At 40.3% G+C, this 21,198-nt stretch overlaps 1 pseudogene; it reads left to right on the top strand.

Annotated features, from left to right (window-relative positions):
• Positions 1 to 354: 354 nt before the first annotated feature.
• Positions 355 to 713, top strand: LOC112632521 (annotated as a pseudogene).
• Positions 714 to 21,198: the final 20,485 nt, after the last annotated feature.

Raw genomic sequence — 21,198 nt, 5'->3', positions numbered from 1 at the left:
TATGTGGTGCACAGTGTAAAATGGAGCGGGTATATGTGTGTGCAAAAAGCAACAACCCAGGTGTGCAGACCTGCCTCTGCCAGAGTGACCCAGCAAGTCACTCTAAGGAAGAGGCCCAAACCAATCCCTTCCCCAAACAGCATTTCTCCCAAGAATGGGAGAATTGCTTGCTATGGAGAAATCTAAACATCACACATCAAGCCCATAGGAAACATTAGAAAATATATAGCCATCTACCTTGAAGTGCAGATACATGAACTTTTTAATCCAGAGCAGTTGCTACCATGCTAGCTTTGAAATTTACTGCTTTTCATCAAAATATGCTCTTCAACTAGTGCTTTATTCTAGCTGGTTGTCTTCCTGCCTGCCCTGTGTCATAAAAATGGGGGGCCCTTACTGCATTATCAAAGGGAAGGTAAGACTGGGACGTCTAGTCCACAGGAAGAGAGGCACTGCTGTTGCCTTCACACAGGTTAACTTGGAAGACAAAGGAGCTTTGACTGAGCTGGTGGAAACTATCAGGACCAATTACAACGACAGATACAATGAGATCCGCTGTCACTGGGGAGGCAATGTCCTGCGTCCCAAGTCTGTGGCTCGCATTGCCAAGTTCAAAAAGGCAAAGGCTAAAGAACTTGCAACTAAACTGGGTTAAATGTACACTGTTGAGTTTTCTGTACATAAAAATAATTGAAATAATAGAAATTTTCCTTAAAGAAAGAAAGTATGTGGTCATTTCAATAAATTCTGAGCATAATCAATTACAACTCAGTCATCATTACTGCGAGGAAACTCATGGTAAACCAGGAGCAGAGTACTACTGTCTAGGACCATCAATATACTTATACTGAGTATTATAACAGCATTCTACTGTAATCACAGTGAATGCCATTCTTGACATTTAAACAATAAAAGCATTGCTTAGTCCCTTTGGGCTGTGATAATGAAATACCATCAACTGGGTAGCTTGTAAGCAACTGAAACTTATTTCTTTCAGTTCTGCAGGCTGCAAAATCCAAGATCAAGGCACTGGTAGATTCGGTGTCTGGCAAGGAAGAACCCTTCTCCTTCCCCATGGACGGCACGTTCTTGCTGTGTTCTCACATGTGACAGGAGATAGCCGGCTCTCTGGGGTCTCTTTTATAAGGGCACTTATCTCAATCATGAGGGCTCCTCATGATCGAAGTATCTCCCAAAGGCCCCATCTCCTAAAACTATCACCTGGGGGGTTAGGATTTCGACGTTTAGATCACAGCAGGCATTCTCACTAAAACAAAAACCAGAATGCAGAGTACTTTTTTAATTTGAAAATTTGGGAGTTCTGGTCATTTTAATAAGAAATAAATTAGGAATAAGATTTTTTAACACTTGGAAAGGAAGAAGGATTCTTTTAAAAACATGGTCATTATTTGAAGCTGTTATAATTTAATACAAGAAACTAAAAAAATCAATTGCAAATGCTGTATTAAAAATGAGATTGTAAATTAGGTGGTTGGAAACAAAAGTAATATCCTAGAAAAATGTTTTTCTATGTGCCAACAATTACAAGCTGGAAAGTAGAAAGGAAAATCTTCATTTGTAACAATAACAAAGTATGAAAAGCCTAAGCAAAACTGTAACCAAAAATGAGTAGGTACTCCAATTCTTTTTTAATGAAAAGTTTCACTGAGGAACTAGATTGAAAAAAAAACTTTAATAAGTAAAACATCAAATTATGGTCCTGGTTAGGAAACCTCAAAAAATAACAATATAAATTCTTTTATATATTATTTGTAATTTTAAAATAGTTTTAATGAAAAGTCTTAATGGGACTTTCATGGGAAATTAATGAAATAATTCTAAATTTCTCTTGTGTTACCCTGGAAGAAAAAAATAAGTAAGAACATTTTATTTAAAATGAGGGCAAACTTATACCAGATTAAAACATATTACAAAGCTATACTAAATAGAACAATATGAATCTGAACTAGGGGCTGATGGAAAAGTGGTAGAGAAAACATAATCCAGGAATAATGTTAATATTAATTAATTGACTCATATGAAATTGATAATATAGTTTTGACCTATAAAGACATCAATTTTATAGAGTTCAACCTAATATATAATGCAAGGATTATTTCATGTAGTTCAAAACAGGCACTTTTTTTTTTTTTTTTGAGATGGAGTCTCACTCTGTTGCCCAGGCTCGAGTGCAATGGTGTGATCTCGGACCACTGCAACCTCTGCCTCCCGGGTTCAAGTGATTCTCTTGCCTCAGCTTCCTGAATAGCTGGGATTACAGACATGCACCACCATGCCTGGTTAATTTTTGTATTTTTAGTAGAGATGAGGTTTCACCATGTTGGCCAGGCTGGTCTCAAACTCCTGACCTCAAGTGATCTGCCCACCTCAGCCTCCCAAAGTGCTGGGATTACAGGCATGAACCACTGCGCCTGTCCCATCATAGCATTTTTAAGAAAAAATTGGAAAATGTTAATGTCTAATGGGGAGATGATTAAATATGTTTGGTTGCCTTTTTATGTGACATATATGCAGTCATTAGAAACAGTTTTTAAATAGAATTCAATACTATAGAAAAAATACAATATGACATTAATGAGAAGAAAACAGCATTTTGAATGGCATATGTCTTGTGATACCAGTTTTCAGCAATATATTAATATAAAACTATTGAGTGTATATTATCTGAGAAAATCCATCTCTTCTCCATTTATTTATGATGCTTCTTTTATGCATGGGAAAAGGCTGGAAAATCCCTATGTATATGTATATATGTCAATACATAAGTATATGCATATATGCAAATTAATGTTTGAATATTAAAATAAGAGCACGGATCCAAATGTGGATGATTACATATTAGGTAGTCTCAGCATGGGTCACTTTGGAGTGACTGTGATATGAAGGGAGTGGGGGCAGGAAAGGAGAAGGAGAAAACAAGAAAAAAAGAGAAAAAAAGACTGAATTAACAAATTCCACAAAACTACGTATTCTATAGTTCCATCACTCCTCCTGGAGGTGCGGAGGGGTGGGGGGAGGTGTTCTGGTGCCCTCTGGCTCTACTCCCTTCTTTAAGGGGCTTGAGGGGCAGTGGGGAGAGGGCAAGGCATCTAATCATCAGGGGTCTCAGTCTCCTTTGAACCACAGACCCCTTTGACAATCTGGTGAAGCTTATGGAACCTTTTCAGAATTTTACCTTTAAAAAATAAAACATTTAGAAATGTAAAGGAAATCAATTACACTGAAAAACAGTTATCAAAATACTTTTACAAAAACCAAATTGATGGACTGGTGTGCTTATCAATTTGGTGAGCTCATCAATCGTGGTGGCTCATGCCTGTAATGCTAGCACTTTGGGAGGCCAAGGTGGGCAGATCACTTGAGGCTAGGAGTTCAAGACCAACCTGGCCAACATAATGAAACCCTGCCTCTACTAAAAATACAAAAATGAGCTGGGAGTGGTGGCTCATACCACTACTCGGGAGGCTGAGGTGAGTGGGAGAATCGTTTGAACCTGGGAGGTGGAGGTTGCAGCGAGCCAAGCTTGCTCCATTGCACTCCAGCCTGGGCAACAGAGCAAGACCGTGTTTCAAAAAAAATTGATGACATAATAATAAATGTTCATCTTTATTAAAGTACTAAATAACCATATCTGTGACTGGTTATTTAGTATATCAGGTGACTGTGATTTTAAGTCCCATCTGAATGGAGGTGGCATTCTGAGGTATCTGCATCAGCCATCATGTGACTTGAAACTCTGGGACTTCTTTTAGTTATAGCCATGAAATCTGCTCTCATTCCTGTGGCTTGTTGCTTCTATCATTAAATGAAGGAAATGCCCAATTTCAGTTAGAGAAAAGTGAAAACAAAAGGGTAGAGTTTTTCCATCCAAGTTTACCCAAATTCTACACCTGTGTCCCAGATGAAGCATCTCTAACTGTTGTGACCCCAGAATCCCAATGTCTTATTCTGGCTCCTCCCGGGCACTAGGAGACTGAGTCTTTTTCTGCTTTTGTTTTCCAGCCTTCAGGAAGCCATGCAGCAAGTTCTATCACTGACTCCTGGAGAAAGAAAGAGCCACATAATACAAACTTGCTGTGCTGTGGTCCATGCCTTCCTTGGCCTTCCCTGGCCTGACAAGAATGGGAGAAGCCTCAGGATGCTGTAGAATGCTGGAAGGTTTCAGACACTGACTTGGATGGACACATTTGTCCAAAACCTGAATTCCTTATTACCACTCCAGGTACACAGTCAGATACTCCCTCAGGGCAGTTGTAGGTGCAGCCAACTCCAGGCCTGTCCGGATGGTGCTTCTGGTTCCTTCCATTCCCAGGCCATCATGACATGGGAGTGGGAGGTGCCCTTTGCAGACAGCCAACTGCCGATTCCATGTTTTTTCTTCCCTGTCCTGTTTTGTCCCCACTTTTCAGAAGCCGGTTTTTCTTATGTACCTTTTTAACTCAAGTCTGTATTTTACTAAAAGACTGTGAAACCTACTTATAATTTTATTTTACCCCATCACCTTTTATGATTCAATAGGAATAATCCTATTTTGTTCCCTCTTTTCAGAGGCCTGTATTTCTTACATACCTTTTTAACTCAAGTCTGAATTTTACTAAGAGACTATGAAGTACACTTATAATTTTATTTTATCCCATCACTTTTTATAACTCAATAGGAATTATCCTTTTAAAGGAGCCCCAGGGATTCTCTGACACCTCTTACTAGAGTAGAGATAAAACATGTTTAATGGCTATGGGGCCACCTGCTATATCTCTTCTATCTTCACTGAGGACTCTACTTTTCTTCAATATAAAATGAATCTCTCTGTTCCATTTTAATGCCTTGAATTCTAGGTAGTCTGAAACTAATTTTGTTATTCTTGCCCTTTTGCATTTGCCTGATAAATCTTGACTTTTTTTTTTTTTACATTTATTTTTAACTTTTCATAGTTAAAAATGGGTTTTGTTTTAGGTTTGTCTCTTGAAAGCACCATATAATTCGAGTTTCTATTTTAACCTAATAATTTAAAGTCCTTCTTTAAAAAACCTTTTTATTGTTTTTTCTTGTAACAGGAATATAAGTTCACTATTGAGAAAACAGATAAGCAGAGAGAAGAAGAAAAAGAATCGTTCTCTTTGATTTTGTTAACATCCCTGCAACTTTCCAATACACTCATTTTCTTTCTGAATTATGAAGATTCCATTCTTGCTGCTTGCCATGGAGGGCCTCACAAACATGATCTCTTGGGCTCTAAGGTGTGGTAAGAAGTGCTTTAGAAAGCCAGGGAGGGGCAGTTTGGACCAGGTCCGTTCTTGGCTCAAAGAGGAACTTCTGTCTTCACTTTAACACTCATTTCCTTGTGTTCATCTTTTCCAGTCAGCTTCCTTCTCTTCTTTTCTTTTTTTTTTCTTTCTCTCTCTCTCCTTCCTTTCCTCCCTCCCTTCCACCTCCCCCCTTCCCTCCCTCCGTCCCTCCCTCCCTCCTTCCCTTCCTTCCTCCTTCCTTCTCCTTTTCTTCTTTTAACATGGGATATTGCTCTGTCACCCAGGCTGGAGTGCAGTCATGCCATCATAGTTTACTGCAGCCTCGATCTCCTGGGCTCAAACAATCCCCCTGCCTCAGCTTCCAGCTTCTTTCTTGTCATAGGATTGGAAAGATCATCAGGGTCAAGATTAGGGTGAGAATGTAGGGAAATGGATCAATTAGGCAACTGTGGTGATCTTAAAGTATGCCCCCAAATTCTCTGACAATCTTCCCTTCAAAAGATGGAAACTAATTATCTTTCCCTTGAAAGTGAGCTGGTTTTTGTGACTTGCCTCTGACTATGGAATGTGATGCAAATGCTGCTACATGACTCCTGCGGCTAGGTCATCAAAAGGATAGTTTCAACCTGGCTCCCTCTCATCACTCATTCGGAAGTAAACCAGCTGCCATGTTGTAAGGGCACTCAATTATCCCCTGGAGGAGTCCACACAGAGAGGGGCTGAGGCTCTCCACCAAGAGTCAGCACCAACTTGCCATCCAGTGAGTGAGCCACTTTGGAAATGGACCCTCCAGTCGAGCCTTCAGATGAGTGCAGCCCCTGCTGAAATCTGATGTAACCTCACAAAATACCCTGAGCCAGAACCACCCATCTAAGTTACTTCAGAATTCTGAGTCACAGAAACTGTGAAAATAATAAAGCTTACTGTTGTTTTAAGCCACTAAGTTTGCAGTAATTTGTTACTCAGAACTAAATAACTAATACAGCAACCATTATGCCTTTAGTGTGTGTGTCTGAGTAAAGAAACAAGAGGAATTCCTGTGGCTTCTGTGATCTAGCCTAATTTACAAGGGCAGGGGACTCCACAGTGGAGTTTGGGGCTAGAGTGTCTTGGTAACAAACCAGGCTCATTTTCCTTGAGTGTCCATCAACTTAGCTCTCTCGTGGATCTTAGGTGGCCCCTTTGCTGGTTGAAAGTATAAGAAGCCATAGTTCCAGCTGTCTCATGGCTTCCCATAAGAAACATCACGAGTCTGGCCAACATGGTGAAACCTCGTCTCTACTAAAAATACAAAAAATCAGCTGGTCATGGCAGTGGGCACCTGTAATCCCAGCTACTCGGGAGGCTGAGGTAGGAGAATCTCTTGAACCCAGTAGGCGGAGGTTACAGTGAGCTGAGATCACGCCACTGCACTCCAGCCTGGGCAACACAGCCAGACTCTGTCTCAAAAAAAAAAAAAATTAACTTTTATTTTAAGGTAAGGAGTACAAATGTAGCTTTGTTACATAGGTAAACTTGTGTCATGGGGTTGTTTTGTACAGATTATTTCATCCCCCAGGTATTAAGCCTAGTACTCATTACTTATTTTTCTTGATCCTCTTCCTCCTTCCACCCTCCACCCTCTGATAGGCCCCAGTGTGTGTTGTTCCCCTCTATGTCTCCATGTGTTCCCATCATTTAGCTCCCAAACTTAGAAGGGAGAACATGCAATATTTGATTTTCTGTTCCTGTATCAGTTTGCTAAGGATGATGGCCATATTTCTTAACACATGACAAATTTCCCTGTTTCCCTAAGGATGAAGTCCACATTCTTTAGCACCACACTTGTCATATCAAAACCATTTGGTGAACATTAACTTTTGTATCATTATTGTCATTGTTATTGTCATCATCATCACCACCATCATCATCACAGAGCATTAGCTGGAATACTCATATCTCTGACTTGGAGGATCTCCTATTTCATGTTCTATCCACCCAGAACAATCTTTCAAGAAGCCAGCAGCAGGTTTTCAGATATTTCATGCATCCTACCTTTACAACTGAATCATTACCTCTCTGATTGCTGAGACTGTGTCCTTTACTTCTTGTTTTTCCACCCTGCCTAGCCCAAGAATGGGAGCTTTAAGGGAAGTTCATCATTTTTGGCTGAGATATTCAATTAATTACCATCCCTTCCCATCTGATTCATACTTAAGTCATCAATAAGTTCCATCAACCTCTTATATCTCTTAAATCTGTCCACTTTTCCCCATCTCTAAGCAACCAACCAGCTCAGCTCCTTCATCTCTTGCCTGGATCACTGTGCTAGCTCCATAATCATCATCCCTACGTCCAGCATTACTTCTTCCCAATAGGTTCTCCACAAAGCAGCAGAAGTGACCTTTGAAAACCAACCCTAATCACGTCAATTCACTTATCTAAATGCCTCAGAGATTTCTCATTACTCTTAAAACAAAGCCTTAGTCATGTTCCTGCGCCAATGCCTACATGGATTGGACTTTCTCCACCTCCCCTCCCACCCACCTTCCCTTTTATGTTTGGATGCACGTGATACTGACTTTCTTACAGTCTCTCAAATGTTCCAGCATCCTTTCTAACACAAAGGTTTTGAAAATACTGATTTCCCTGTCTGGAATGCCCTCCTCATCCCTCTACCCCCAGTGCGTCTCATCTTATTATCCAAATCTCTGTTTCAATGTTCTTTCCTTTCTTTTCTTTTCTTTTCTTTTTGTTTGGAGACAGAGTCTTGCTCTATCCCCCACGCTGGAGTGCAGTGGCACGATCTCGGCTCACTGCAACCTCCGCCTCCTGAGTTCAAGCGATTCTCATGCCTCAGCCTCCCGAGTAGCTGGGATTACAGGTGCCCACTACCACACCCGGCTAATTTTCATATTTTTAGTAGAGATGGCATTTCACCATGTTGGCCAGGCGCATCTTGAACTCCTGACTTCAGGTGATCTGCCCGCCTCAGCCTCCCAAAGTGCTGGAATTACAGGTGTGAGCCACTGCACCCAGCCTGAATGTTATTTTCTTGGAGAATCCTTCACTGATACCCCAGACAAGATCAAATCTATTGCAGAAGCTATCTTAACACCTCATATTTTTCCTTAAAAGCACTTGTTATTTGTAACTAAATTTTAGACCGTGGTCCCCCAGAAGCAGAGCTTAATTTGGGGGAGTGATCCCAGGGAACAGGAGGTGGAGACTGGGAAGACTGAGACCTGACAGGAGGGAAAGTCAATCCAAAGTGTGTTAATGAGCTTGTCACTGCAGTAGGCTTGTCCTGCTAAGGACTCTCCAAAGAGCCATGTAGAATGAACCTCAAAAATGTCCACCTGCAGGACAAAAGAAAGAAGCATTCACATTGACTCCTGTACCCTATCAGTGAAGATTTGTCCTATAGGGTACTAACTTCCACACTCTTCAGGTTGGCATATGCATCAGAATGGGTGAATGGATTCCTGTTCTTTCACTGTACTGTCAGAGAAACCCTGGAGCAGAAGACAAGTGATGCTTGATATATTAATAGCTGAGGCAGGGTGCTGTCATTCCACCTGTGTGCAGTTGGTTGCTGCAGCAATAGCTGATGAAATGAATTGGCAGAGAGGATGTGAGAGAGTAGGTCTTAGGAGGTGTATTTATTTTTGTGAGTATTGAATAATGAATAAAGATGAAAGCTTCTTGAGGGAGAGACCAGACTTTTTTTTGCTCACTCTCTTCAGTACCAAGCACATAGCAGGTGTTCAATAAACATTTGTTAATGAATGATCTATTGATTAGGTCTTGGTACATTCAAAGTAAACTATGAAATAAGTAGTGCTAAAGACTTCCAAGTTCCATTTAACTCAGGCTTCTGTTTTCAGGTAGAGTCTGTGTCTAGGGTGTCAGGAATTGTTACAGCAGCTGGTGGCTTTGCTGAGCAGTTAGTACAAATGTCTTACAGTTCCATGGAGGAGTAAAGACTGTGGACTTTTCCAGGAAAAGTGCCTGGTTCTATGCAATGAGAGCTACATCGAAGAAATAGACTTTGATTAAAACATAAAAAGATAAAGTTTGAAGTGAGATAAGGAAGAATTACTGGGAAACTAAAAACACAACTGCAGATTTAAACCCCATTTTAGAGGCAGCATGACACCTAAGTAATACAGCTTAAAGTCAAATTAGTGATATGGACCATGAGCTTGAAAATGTGGAAGAAAATGACAAGCAAAGGGAGCAGCTGTGAAAGAGTAAGATACATACAGAAATGGAGACACGACAGTGGGGAGAGCATTCCTATGCACTAATATTTCTGTTATATTAAGGAGATAATGGATTCACTTTTCCTGATTTGAAGAAAGACATATTTCATGCAGATTGGAATCGTTCAATCAGGGACCTGTAACCAAATGTAGACTGTAAACAATTTTTATTTTTTATTTATTTATTTTTTTGAGATGGAATCTCACTGTCACCCAGGCTGGAGTGCAGTGAGAGGCACGATCTTGGCTCATTGCAAGCTCCGCCTCCCAGGTTCACGCCATTCTCCTGCCTCAGTCTCCCGAGTAGCTGGCACTACAGGTGCCCACCACCACGCCCGGCTAATTTTTTGTAGTTTTAGTAGAGGCGGGGTTTCACCGTGTTAGCCAGGATGGTCTCGATCTCCTGACCTCATGATCCGCCGCCTTGGCCTCCCAAAGTGCTGGGATTACAGGCATGAGCCACCGTGCCTGACCAACAGTTTTGAATTTTTAGGATAAAGGAAAAATAAATACCCCACTAGGCCACTCACTCCAAAATTAAAAAGTTGTCTTTAAAGGAAGAAAAACATCAAGCTGATCTAAATTTCAACTCTAAATGTCAGAAATAAATGATGCAATTTTGGCCTGGAGTGGTGGCTCATGCCTGCAATCCCAGCACTTTGGGAGGCCAAGGAGGGCAGATCTCTTCAGGCCAGGAGTTCGAGACCTGACTGCCCAACATGGCGAAACCTTGTCTCTACTAAAAATACAAAAATTAGCCGGGTGTGGTGGTGTGCACCTGAAATGCCAGCTACTACTCAGGAGGCTGAGGCACAAGAATCACTTGAACCCAGGAGGTAGAGGTAGCAGTGAGCTGAGATTGCGCCACTGCACTCCAGCCCGGGCAACAGAGCCAGACTCTGTCTCAAAAAAGAAAGAAAAGAGGAAAGATGGAAGAAAGGAAGGAAGGAAGGAAGGAAGGAAGGAAGGAAGGAAGGAAGGAAGGAAGGAAGGAAGGAAGTCAGTAGTGTATATTTTATGCATTACAATAACACAAAATACTTCCTAAATTTCAGGGATTCAAAGACACACAATCAATGTGTCTACCTAAAGATGTGTTCCTGTTGGCAGAAAAGCACAAAATAAAGAGCTAACAATTGGGGTAATCATAGCAAATAAAAAGACTGAAAGTTAAAATAGAGCTGTCAAGCAATTATGGTATATTTGATTATAAAGCTAAATGCAAATATAAAAAAAATTCTCTAAAAGTAAGGCATATAACATAAAAATAACCATGTCATAACAGTTATTGCTTTTAAAACCCAGATTATGTTAACAAAGATGGGAGGAAGGTAAGTAAAAGTGTGGCTAAATTGATGGTTTCAAAAAGCAACACTCAAATAATAAAATTTCCTTTGTGACTTTGGCAATTAGAGGCATAGAAGTTAAAGAGTGCCTTTGAAAAACTTTAGATGACTAATAGAGGAATAAAAATATTGAGAGACAAAAATCATGAATGGTAAAATTGATCATAGATATTTGTACAAAAAAAGAGACTATGCTTGCACCGTAAAACAGAATTCAAAGTACAAGTAAACATTGGCAAATTTAAGAGATTAAAGGAGAGTAAACATTTGGCATTTTGCATGATTTGGGTCACAGAAGCATTTTTAAATGGTTAACCTAAACCATACACTAATTTGCACACATTTGGGATAATCTGTTAGTAGATTAACTGCTTTACCATCTTTATTTCTTTGTTCATCAGTGTCACCTCAGGTTGGATCTTAGATTGGGACTTGGGTAGTTCAATCTATTGCAGATTAAGTTAAGATTGTGGCAATTGTGTCAGACCACTGAAGGTATCAAATTTCATGGTTCACAGAGATGAGGAGACTGCCTAGTGTGTGGTTTTAATGAGAAAGTATAGAAAAAAATGAAAGAAGATAAATCATAAATATCAGTGATTGCATTAGAAATCCAATAATATTGCTTATCAGAAAAAGCCACAAAAACCCCAAAAATTTAAACATAAGAGAATGAGATAAATATGCCAAACAAATTAAAACAAAAGAAGGTAGAGTTAACAACATTAATATGAAAAAATAAGAGCTAGTAATAAAGGCATTAAGTGAAAATAAGAACTAGTAATAAAGGTATTAAGTGAAGAGAGGAGTTTAAAATTAATTTTGCCCCATTCGTTACTTCCTGACTTTTAATCTGGGATCATTTCCTTCTATTTTAGGATATAGTAATTTGTAGCATTTTCTTTCATCATTTCAGTTGATGACAAATTCCATCAATTTTTTTTGTGTCTGTAAATATCTTCACTTCACCTTCATCCTTGAATATTTTCACTAGATATAGTATTCTATATTGGAAATTATTTTCTTTTAGTACTTAAAGATGCCACTTTGTTTTGCTTTCCATTGTTTCTGTTCAACAGTGAGATATCAATCTAATTGTTGCATCTTTCAAGGTAATCTGTTATTTTCTCTTTGGTTTGTATCAATTTTGCTACAATGCGCTTTAATATGTGTGGGCTCATTTTTGTTTATTCTGCTTGTAGATACTCTTGAATCTGAGACTTAATGTCTTTCATCGGTTTTGAAAATTGTCAGCTATCATCTCTTCAGCTACGTCTGTGTCCTCTCTCTTCTCTTCCAATACACGTATGTTAAACCTTCTCATTGTATATCTTACATTTTTTACACCTGCTCCTCTATTTCATCCCTTTGTCTCTCTATGATTTATTCTGAATTTTTTTATTTATGACTTCTATGCAGTTCCCTAATTTTTTATTTGTTTGAGTCTAATCTGCAATTAAATCTGTGGGCATTGAGTTCTGAATACCGGTTACTTTGCTTCTCATTTCTAAAATTTCCATTTCTTTGTAGTTTTTAACTCTCTGCCAAAAATTATGACGTTTTCTCTCCTTGCATATCCCAAGTGTAGTTATTTAAAAATGTGTATCTGAAATCTTTGTTATCTAGAACTTCTTTGGGTATGTTTCTACTGTCTGTGGTTTTTCATTCACGTTGTTATGTTCCCTCATTTAGATGGTTATTTTTTGATTGACAGCCTGTCCTTGTTCATGAAAAATTACAGAAATAATTTGAGGACTAGGATAATGTTACCTTCATTCTGAGGGATTTATATTGTTTTCTGGCAAAGGAATGAAGACCCCAGCAATCTGAGATCATGTTAGCTTAATTTTAGGGGTTGAGATGATTTACAGCTAAGCTTAGTCTGTAGGAGGGAGGGTGGGTTTACTTCTAGTTAGACTTTTCTCTTAAGGTATAGCCTTTTAAGGTTCTAACCAAACGTTAGGGTTTCACCACTTATTGGGCTTTGAACTTCAATTGTTGTCTCTTCAATTCCTTGGAGCTGAAAACACTGTTTAAATGTCTCTCAGTCACCTTTTCCAGAATTGGCACTCCTCTCCAGAGAAAAAACTCAGAGTTTTTTCTTGTCTGTATTTTGACTGCACAATTCTTTGCTAGTTTGCTAGCTTGCCAATGCCTTTCATCAGTTAATTCTTCTCCAGATTTTCTAGCAACTTTCAGTGTGATGGTTTGTCCAATTTACCTAGCATACAGGTGAGGTAACCACTTTCAACTTTTTAACTGTTGCTTCTGGCAAGAACTTCTATGTTTCTAAATAATATGTGTATATCACTTTTAACATTTTACAAAATTATATCCCGTCTTTCTTGCACAACTTTCCCCTCCAAATTTTCTTATTCAATCTTCTTAATATAGTTATGCAAAAAATTGATTAAACTATTTGAAGAGTATTCTGCCTGTTCAGACATTATTCATTGTTTGACCAAATCATAAACTTTAATAATGTTTTCTCTCTTTTGCAAATTTTAATTTTTTTTTCTGAAATTGATCATTGGTGAGCTCATTTTAAGGTTTGTTTAGTTTTTGCTGTGACTGCTAAGTATTTCCCCCTCCAGGCCTTAACGTACCTGTAAAATGCCTGGTAAGCAGCCGGTGAGGCAGGAGTAAAACCAGAAGAATGTCATATGTTGGAGGTCTAATGCAGGAGGTATTTCAAGGAAAAGGGAGGGATCAGTTCTGTTACATGCTATTAATGGGTCAAATGAAATGAGGGCTGAGAACTGACCAATGGATTTGGCCATGTGGAAGTCCTGAGTGACCTTGGCAAGAGTAGAACGTGAGAGACAAATGTCTGAATGGAAGGGATTCAAGTGACAATGGAGGAAGGAAAATTATAGACAGTGACATAGACAACGTTTTAAGGAGTTTTGCTCTAAAGGGAGCAGAGAAATGTGGAGAAGAATGTAGGTGCAAGGAAAGGATTTGTGGCAATCAGCCTCCAAGACAGCTCCCAGTGATCCCCACTTCCTTGTTTTCACACCTGTATTATCACACCGCTTTCATGCTGCTGATAAAGACATACACAAGACTGGGCAATTTACCAAAGAAAGAGGTTTAATGACTTACAGTCCCACATGGCTGGGGAGGCCTCACAATCATGGCGGAAGGCAAGGAGGAGCAAGTCATGTCTTACGTGGATGGTGGCAGGCAAAGAGAGAGATTGGTCAGGGAAACCCCCTCTTATAATGCCATCAGGTCTCATGAGAATTATTTACTATCATGAGAACAGCATGGGAAAGACCTGCCCCCATGATTCAATTACCTCCCACCAGGTCCCTCCCACAACACATGGGAATTCAAGAAGGGATCTGAGTGGGGACACAGCCAAACCATATCAACACCCTTGTATAGTCCCCTCTCATGTTGTACCTGGGTTGGTGCATGTGGCCAATAGCATATGGCAGAAGTCATGGTATATCACTTTGAAGGTTAGGTTATAAAAGATGGTAGCTTTCATTTTAGACGCTCTTTTGATTTTCAGTTTCCATGTAGTTGAGCGGTTTTGATTGAGTTTCTTAGTCCTGAGTTCTAGTTTGATTGCACTGTGGTCTGAGAGACAGTTTGTTATAATTTCTGTTCTTGTACATTTGCTGAGGAGTGCTTTACTTCCAATTATGTGGTCAATTTTGGAGTAAGTACGATGTGGTGCTGAGAAGAATGTATATTCTGTTGATTTGGGGTGGAGAGTTCTATAGATGTCTATTAGGTCTGCTTGCTGCAGAGATGAGTTCAATTCCTGGATATCCTTGTTAACTTTCTGTCTCGTTGATCTGTCTAATGTTGACAATGGAGTGTTGAAGTCTCCCATTATTATTGTATGGGAGTCTAAGTCTCTTTGTAAGTCTCTAAGGACTTGCTTTATGAATCTGGGTGCTCCTGTATTGGGTGCATATATATTTAGGATAGTTAGCTCTTCCTGTTGAATTGATCCCTTTACCATTATGTAATGGCCTTCTTTGTCTCTTTTGATCTTTGATGGTTTAAAGTCTGTTTTATCAGAGACTAGTATTGCAACCCCCGCTTTTTTTTGTTCTCCATTTGCTTGGTAAATCTTCCTCCATCCCTTTATTTTGAGCCTATGTATGTCTCTGCGTGTGAGATGGGTCTCCTGAATACAGCAGACTGATGGGTCTTGACTCTTTATCCAGTTTGCCAGTCTGTGTCTTTTAATTGGAGCATTTAGTCCATTTACATTTAAGGTTAAGATTGTTATGTGTGAACTTGATCCTGCCATTATGATATTAACTGGTTATTTTGCTCGTTAGTTGATGCAGTTTCTTCCTAGCCTCGATGGTCTTTACATGTTGGCATGTTTTTGCAATGGCTGGTACCGGTTGTTCCTTTCCATGTTTAGTGCTTCCTTCAGGGTCTCTTGTAAGGCAGACCTAGTGGTGACAAAATCTCTAAGCATTTGCTTATCTGTAAAGGATTTTATTTCTCCTTCACTTATGAAACTTAGTTTGGCTGGATATGAAATTCTGGGTTTAAAATTCTTTTCTTTAAGAATGTTGAATATTGGCCCCCACTCTCTTCTGGCTTGTAGAGTTTCTGCGGAGAGATCTGCTGTTAGTCTGATGGGCTTCCATTTGTGGGTAACCCGACCTTTCTCTCTGGCTGCCCTTAAGATTTTTTCCTTCATTTCAACTTTGGTGAATCTGGCAATTATGTGTCTTGGAGTTGCTCTTCTCGAGGAGTATCTTTGTGGCGTTCTCTGTATTTCCTGGATTTGAATGTTGGCCTGCCCTACTAGGTTGGGGAAGTTCTCCTGCATGATATCCTGAAGAGTGTTTTCCAACTTGGTTCCATTTTCCCCCTCACTTTCAGGCACCCCAATCAGACGTAGATTTGGTCTTTTTACATAATCCCATACTTCTTGCAGGCTTTGTTCATTTCTTTTTCTTCTTTTTTCTTTTGGTTTCTCTTCTTGCTTCATTTCATTCATTTGATCCTCAATCGCTGATACTCTTTCTTCCAGTTGATCGAGTCGGTTACTGAAGCTTGTGCATTTGTCACGTATTTCTCGTGTCATGGTTTTCATCTCTTTCATTTCGTTTATGACCTTCTCTGCATTAATTACTCTAGCCATCAATTCTTCCACTTTTTTTTCAAGATTTTTAGTTTCTTTGCGCTGGGTACGTAATTCCTCCTTTAGCTCTGAGAAATTTGATGGACTGAAGCCTTCTTCTCTCATCTCGTCAAAGTCATTCTCTGTCCAGCTTTGATCCGTTGCTGGCGATGAGCTGCGCTCCTTTGATCCGTTGCCGGGGGAGATGCACTCTTATTTTTTGAATTTCCAGCTTTTCTGCCCTGCTTTTTCCCCATCTTTGTGGTTTTATCTGCCTCTGGTCTTTGATGATGGTGATGTACTGATGGGGTTTTGGTGTAGGTGTCCTTCCTGTTTGATAGTTTTCCTTCTAACAGTCAGGACCCTCAGCTGTAGGTCTGTTGGAGATTGCTTGAGGTCCACTCCAGACCCTGTTTGCCTGGGTATCAGCAGCAGAGGCTCAGTTGAAAATGCAGAAATCACCGGTCTTCTGTGTCGCTCGCGCTGGGAGTTGGAGACTGGAGCTGTTCCTATTCGGCCATCTTGCTCCGCACCCCCGCTCTTTTGATTTTCTATTTTCTTGAATCTTTCGTTCTGTGAGAAAATATGTCATATTTTGAGTAGCACTATGGATAGGTCCACATGATGAGAAAATGAAGCCTCTAGCCAACAATCCATGAGGAGCTGAGGCCTGCCAGTAACCAGGTGAATGAGCCTAGCAGCAGATGCTCCAGCCCCAGCTGAGTCTTGAGATGACTACATGGAGGGGCCTGCATCAGAACCACCAGCATAAGCCACTACCAGCTTTCTGAGCTTTATAAATTCTGTGAGATAATAAACACTTGCTGTTTTAAGCTGCTACATTGGGGGATAATTTGTTATACAGCAATATAACTAATACTGATTTTTTTTGAGATGGGACAAACAATAGTATATTTGTGGGTTGATGGGTAGAATTTAGTAGTGAGGAAAAAGTTGATGTAGGAGAGAGAGAGGAAAATTTCCAGAGGGATGTTCTTCTGTAGGTAAGAGAAGATGCAACTTGACATACCAGTGAAGAAGTTGACCTGAATTTAGGCAATTTTTCTATAGTAGCAGGTGGAAAGATGCAGGTAGATGGTTAGACGTGGTGGTGGGAGAAAAAAGTGGTTGAGAGGACTTACCTCTTAGTGTAGCCTGAAACTAAGTGCCCACGCTCTGTGGGGGAGACCTGAGTTCCAGTGCTGTCTCTGCTCTGAACTACCTGTAAGATGCTGGGCAAATTATTAACCTCTTCAGGGCCTGATATGTAGGACATCTGCAAACATTTGTAGTATCAATCAATTCACAGGATTTAAGGGATGTTAGAGGACATCTAGTCCAAGATTTCTTTTTGTTTGTTTGTTTTGTTTTGAGACAGAGTCTCGCTCTGTTACCCAGGCTGGAGTACAGTGGTGCAATCTTGGCTCACTGCAACCTCTGCCTCCCGGGTTCAAGCGATTCTCTTGCCCCAGCCTGCTGAGTAGCTGGGATTATAGGCATCCACCACTATTCCCGGCTCATTTTTGTATTTTTAGTAGAGACAGGGTTTCACCATGTTGGTCAGGCTGGTCTTGAACTCCTGACCTCAAGTGATCCGTCTGCCTCGGCCCCCTAAAGTGCTGGGATTATAGGCGTGAGCCACCGCACCCGGCCTAGTCCAAGATTTCTTTTGTTAACTCTGTGTGTGTATGTTTGTGCCAGAAAATTATCACTAAATAAACAGAATAAAATACATTGAATTACAAAGAAAACTGACTAAACTCTATTTATTAAAATGTTAAGAGAAAATAAATTTGTAATATAGTCATATATGTGTTTCATTAATGCACATTAAAATAAGATCTAGATACAGGTTTAAAACTTCAGTTTTTAAAATTTTTGTATTTTTAAAAAATTTTTATAGAGACAGGGTCTCCCTATGTTGCCTAGGCTGATCTCGAACTCCTGGACTCAACCAATCCTCCTGCCTTCCAAAGTGCTGGGATTACAGGCAGGAGCCACTGTACCCAGCCAATCTTCAGTTTTTAAGTAGTAATGAGAATAAAAGATATTATAACATGTTTGTAGAATCCTTAATGTGACATAAAAACATCTGTGATTTCTATTGGCGACAGTCATGGATGGTATTAATACTAATTGCCTACATTCATCATTAAAGGACATGTTGAATTTCAGTTGGATGCCAAAAAAATAAAAATTTTTTCTATGCAAATTTTACCAATTCCCTCAATTCTGGGGCTGTAGATCACAAGTTGGGGACCCTGACCTGGGCCACCCCTCTATCATATAAAGATGAGGAGACTGAGCCCTGGGATGCAAAATGACCTGTCAAGACTGCACAAATACTCTAGGGCTGACCTGGAGCAGGAACCCAGTTCTTGTACTTCCCAGTGCAGTGGCTTTTGATTACTTTCCTTGGAATGTTTCAAGTGGGATGACTAAGTATTCCATGAACCACAGCAGTTTTTACCTTCCTTTAAAATGATTCTCGACATTTAAAGGGGTTTTATCAGAACCCATGACTGAGCAGATGAGGGGTTACTTATTTCTGTTTCCTGTGTTGAGGTTTTCCCTTCCCCTCCCCACCTCCCAAGGTCTCAGTGTCTCCCTATCATTTTCCTTTGCTCCCTCTCTCCGTGGGTGTATTTCTGACTCTGCATCCTTTGCTTTGTGCTATCCTGGAGTTTCTCTCCATCTGCTACTTGGTTCTCCCCTCCTTCCCAGCAGATTTAGACATCTAGGTGAAGGAGACTTGGAGAATTCTTGGCCAAAGTCCCTTGAGGACATGCAAAGTAAGCTCACAGTGTGTGTGTCATATGTTTGGAGCACTTGGAAACCCTGCATTAGCTCATTCACCACAAAGCAAATATATGCCAACATCCCAGAAACTGGTCTAGAATCTTTTTCATCCTCTGTTATACATCCCCGTAGGTGGCATTGGTAGAGTTCAGGGGTTCCCACTGAGCCTTTTTCATTAAGATGTTGTATTTTCCCCTTGGTCTCTGCCAAAATGTTTTGTAAGTAGTTACAGGGGACAGCAAATAAAATGTTCATGTTTTTGTGCTCCTCCTTGGTGTAGTATCTTCTACCACAGATGCCTTTTGGGCTATTGCTGGTACAGTTATCCAGGTGAAGGACAGAACCATGTCACGTGTTAGACAGCAGGATTTATCTTTGTGTTAGGAATAGACCACTTAGATAAAACTCTCTCTGTTAAAAGATATTAAAGCTCTCCTGTACACCACATTCATTTTTTTCCATGTTGTTATTGAGTGCTTAGTTGGAGAGCACAGGAACATTTACATCCAGTCTCTCTACTCACAGTGCTCTCAAAAGACTCGGAGAGACACCCTCAAAGCTGAATAATAATTTAATAGTAGCTTGATAAATTTGAGGTAAGTACAATAATGGCCCCCAAAGATGTGCACATCCTAATCTGTGAAACCTGTGAAATGCTGGGTTACAAAACAAAAGGAATTAAGGCAAGAGACTCTGAAACAGGCAGATTATTTTCAATTACCTAGGTGGGCCTGATGTCATCATATGGGTTCTTAAAAGTGGAAGAAGGGCCAGGCGTGGTAGCTGTAATCCCAGCACTTTGGGAGGTTGAGGTGGGCAGATCACCTGAGGTCAGGAGTTCAAGACCAGCCTGGCCAACATGGCAAAACCCCGTCTCTACCAAAAAAAAAAAAAAAAAAAAAAAAAAGCTGGCTGTGGTGGCACATGCCTGTAATCCCAGCTACTTGGGAGGCTGAGGCAGGGAGAATTGCTTGAACCCAAGAGGTGGAGGTTGCAGTGAGCCGAAATTGCACCACTGCACTCCAGCCTGGGCTACAGAGAGAGACTCAGTCTCAAAAAAAAAAAAAAAAAAAAAAAAAAAAAAAAAGGAAGAGGAAGGCACACAAGATTGGAGAGATGTGAAAACCAGAGAAAAGGAAGGAAAGATACAAAATGTGAGAGGAGCTCTCGACCTGGCTTCGAACAATCAGAATAAGCAAGGAAATGGATTTTGCTCTAGAGGCTCCAAAAAGGAACACAGTCCTGCTGGCGCATTGATTTTAGCTTAGTGAGACCCATGTCAGACTTCTGACCTGCAGAACTGTTGGATAATAAATATATGTTATTTGTTTATTTATTTATTTATTTATTTATTTATTTATTATTATTATACTTTAAGTTCTAGGGTACATGTGCATAACGTGCAGGTTTGTTACATATGTATACTTGTGCCATGTTGCTGTGCTGCACCCATCAACTCATCAGCACCCATCAACTTGTCATTTACATCAGGTATAACTCCCAATGCAATCCTTCCCCCCTCCCCCCTCCCCATGATAGGCCCCGGTGTGTGATGTTCCCCTTCCCGAGTCCAAGTGATCTCATTGTTCAGTTCCCACCTACGAGTGAGAACATGCGGTGTTTGGTTTTCTGTTCTTGTGATAGTTTGCTAAGAATGATGGTTTCCAGCTGCATCCATGTCCCTACAAAGGACACAAACTCTTCCTTTTTTATGGCTGCATAGTATTCCATGGTGTATATGTGCCACATTTTCTTAATCCAGTCTGTCACTGATGGACATTTGGGTTGATTCCTTGGTTTGTGATCATTTCTTACGGTAGCAATAGAAAACTAATGCAATAATAAAGACAAGGTGGTATGCAATCATGTTTCAAGTGAGAAACATACACAATTTGCTATGTGTTCAATGCCACGGAATGGGATAATTTTGCCGTGTGTGTGTGTGTGTCCAGTCGTTAGAAGTATGGTGGCATATTGAATTAATGGTTCCAAATGTTTACCCCTCCCTGTTAACATAACACTCTTTGCTATGTAGCTCTACATTCCCTCTCACTGAAGGTGGGGTGTGTTTTTCTACCCTTAATTCTGGACTTAGCCATGTGCCTTGCTTAACCTCTAGCATTCATTTCCCTCCTTCTTAGTGGACATCACAGTTTTGCTGAGAGAAGCTGTTCCTCCTCATGGTTTTGTCTCTGTTACATAACGACTCTAGCTGATAGGTCTTGATTGGTCCAAGTTGATCATGGCACGCTCATTCTTCTCGCCTGGGATTGGTTCAAGGGTGGGCTTGTAACCTAGTTTTGACCAATGAAACGTCACTTCCCCTGGGGGTTTCTGGGAAAGTTTTCTGTTAATTCTAAAAAGGAGGGAGACAAGAGGGTCATTTCTTCCCCCGAACACTGTCATTTCTGCATATGACGTCTGGAACCTCTGTATCC

Source organism: Theropithecus gelada, chromosome 10 (genome assembly GCF_003255815.1).
Source record: "Theropithecus gelada isolate Dixy chromosome 10, Tgel_1.0, whole genome shotgun sequence".
Lineage (NCBI taxonomy): Eukaryota > Metazoa > Chordata > Mammalia > Primates > Cercopithecidae > Theropithecus > Theropithecus gelada.
This window is presented reverse-complemented; position numbering and strand designations above follow the sequence as displayed.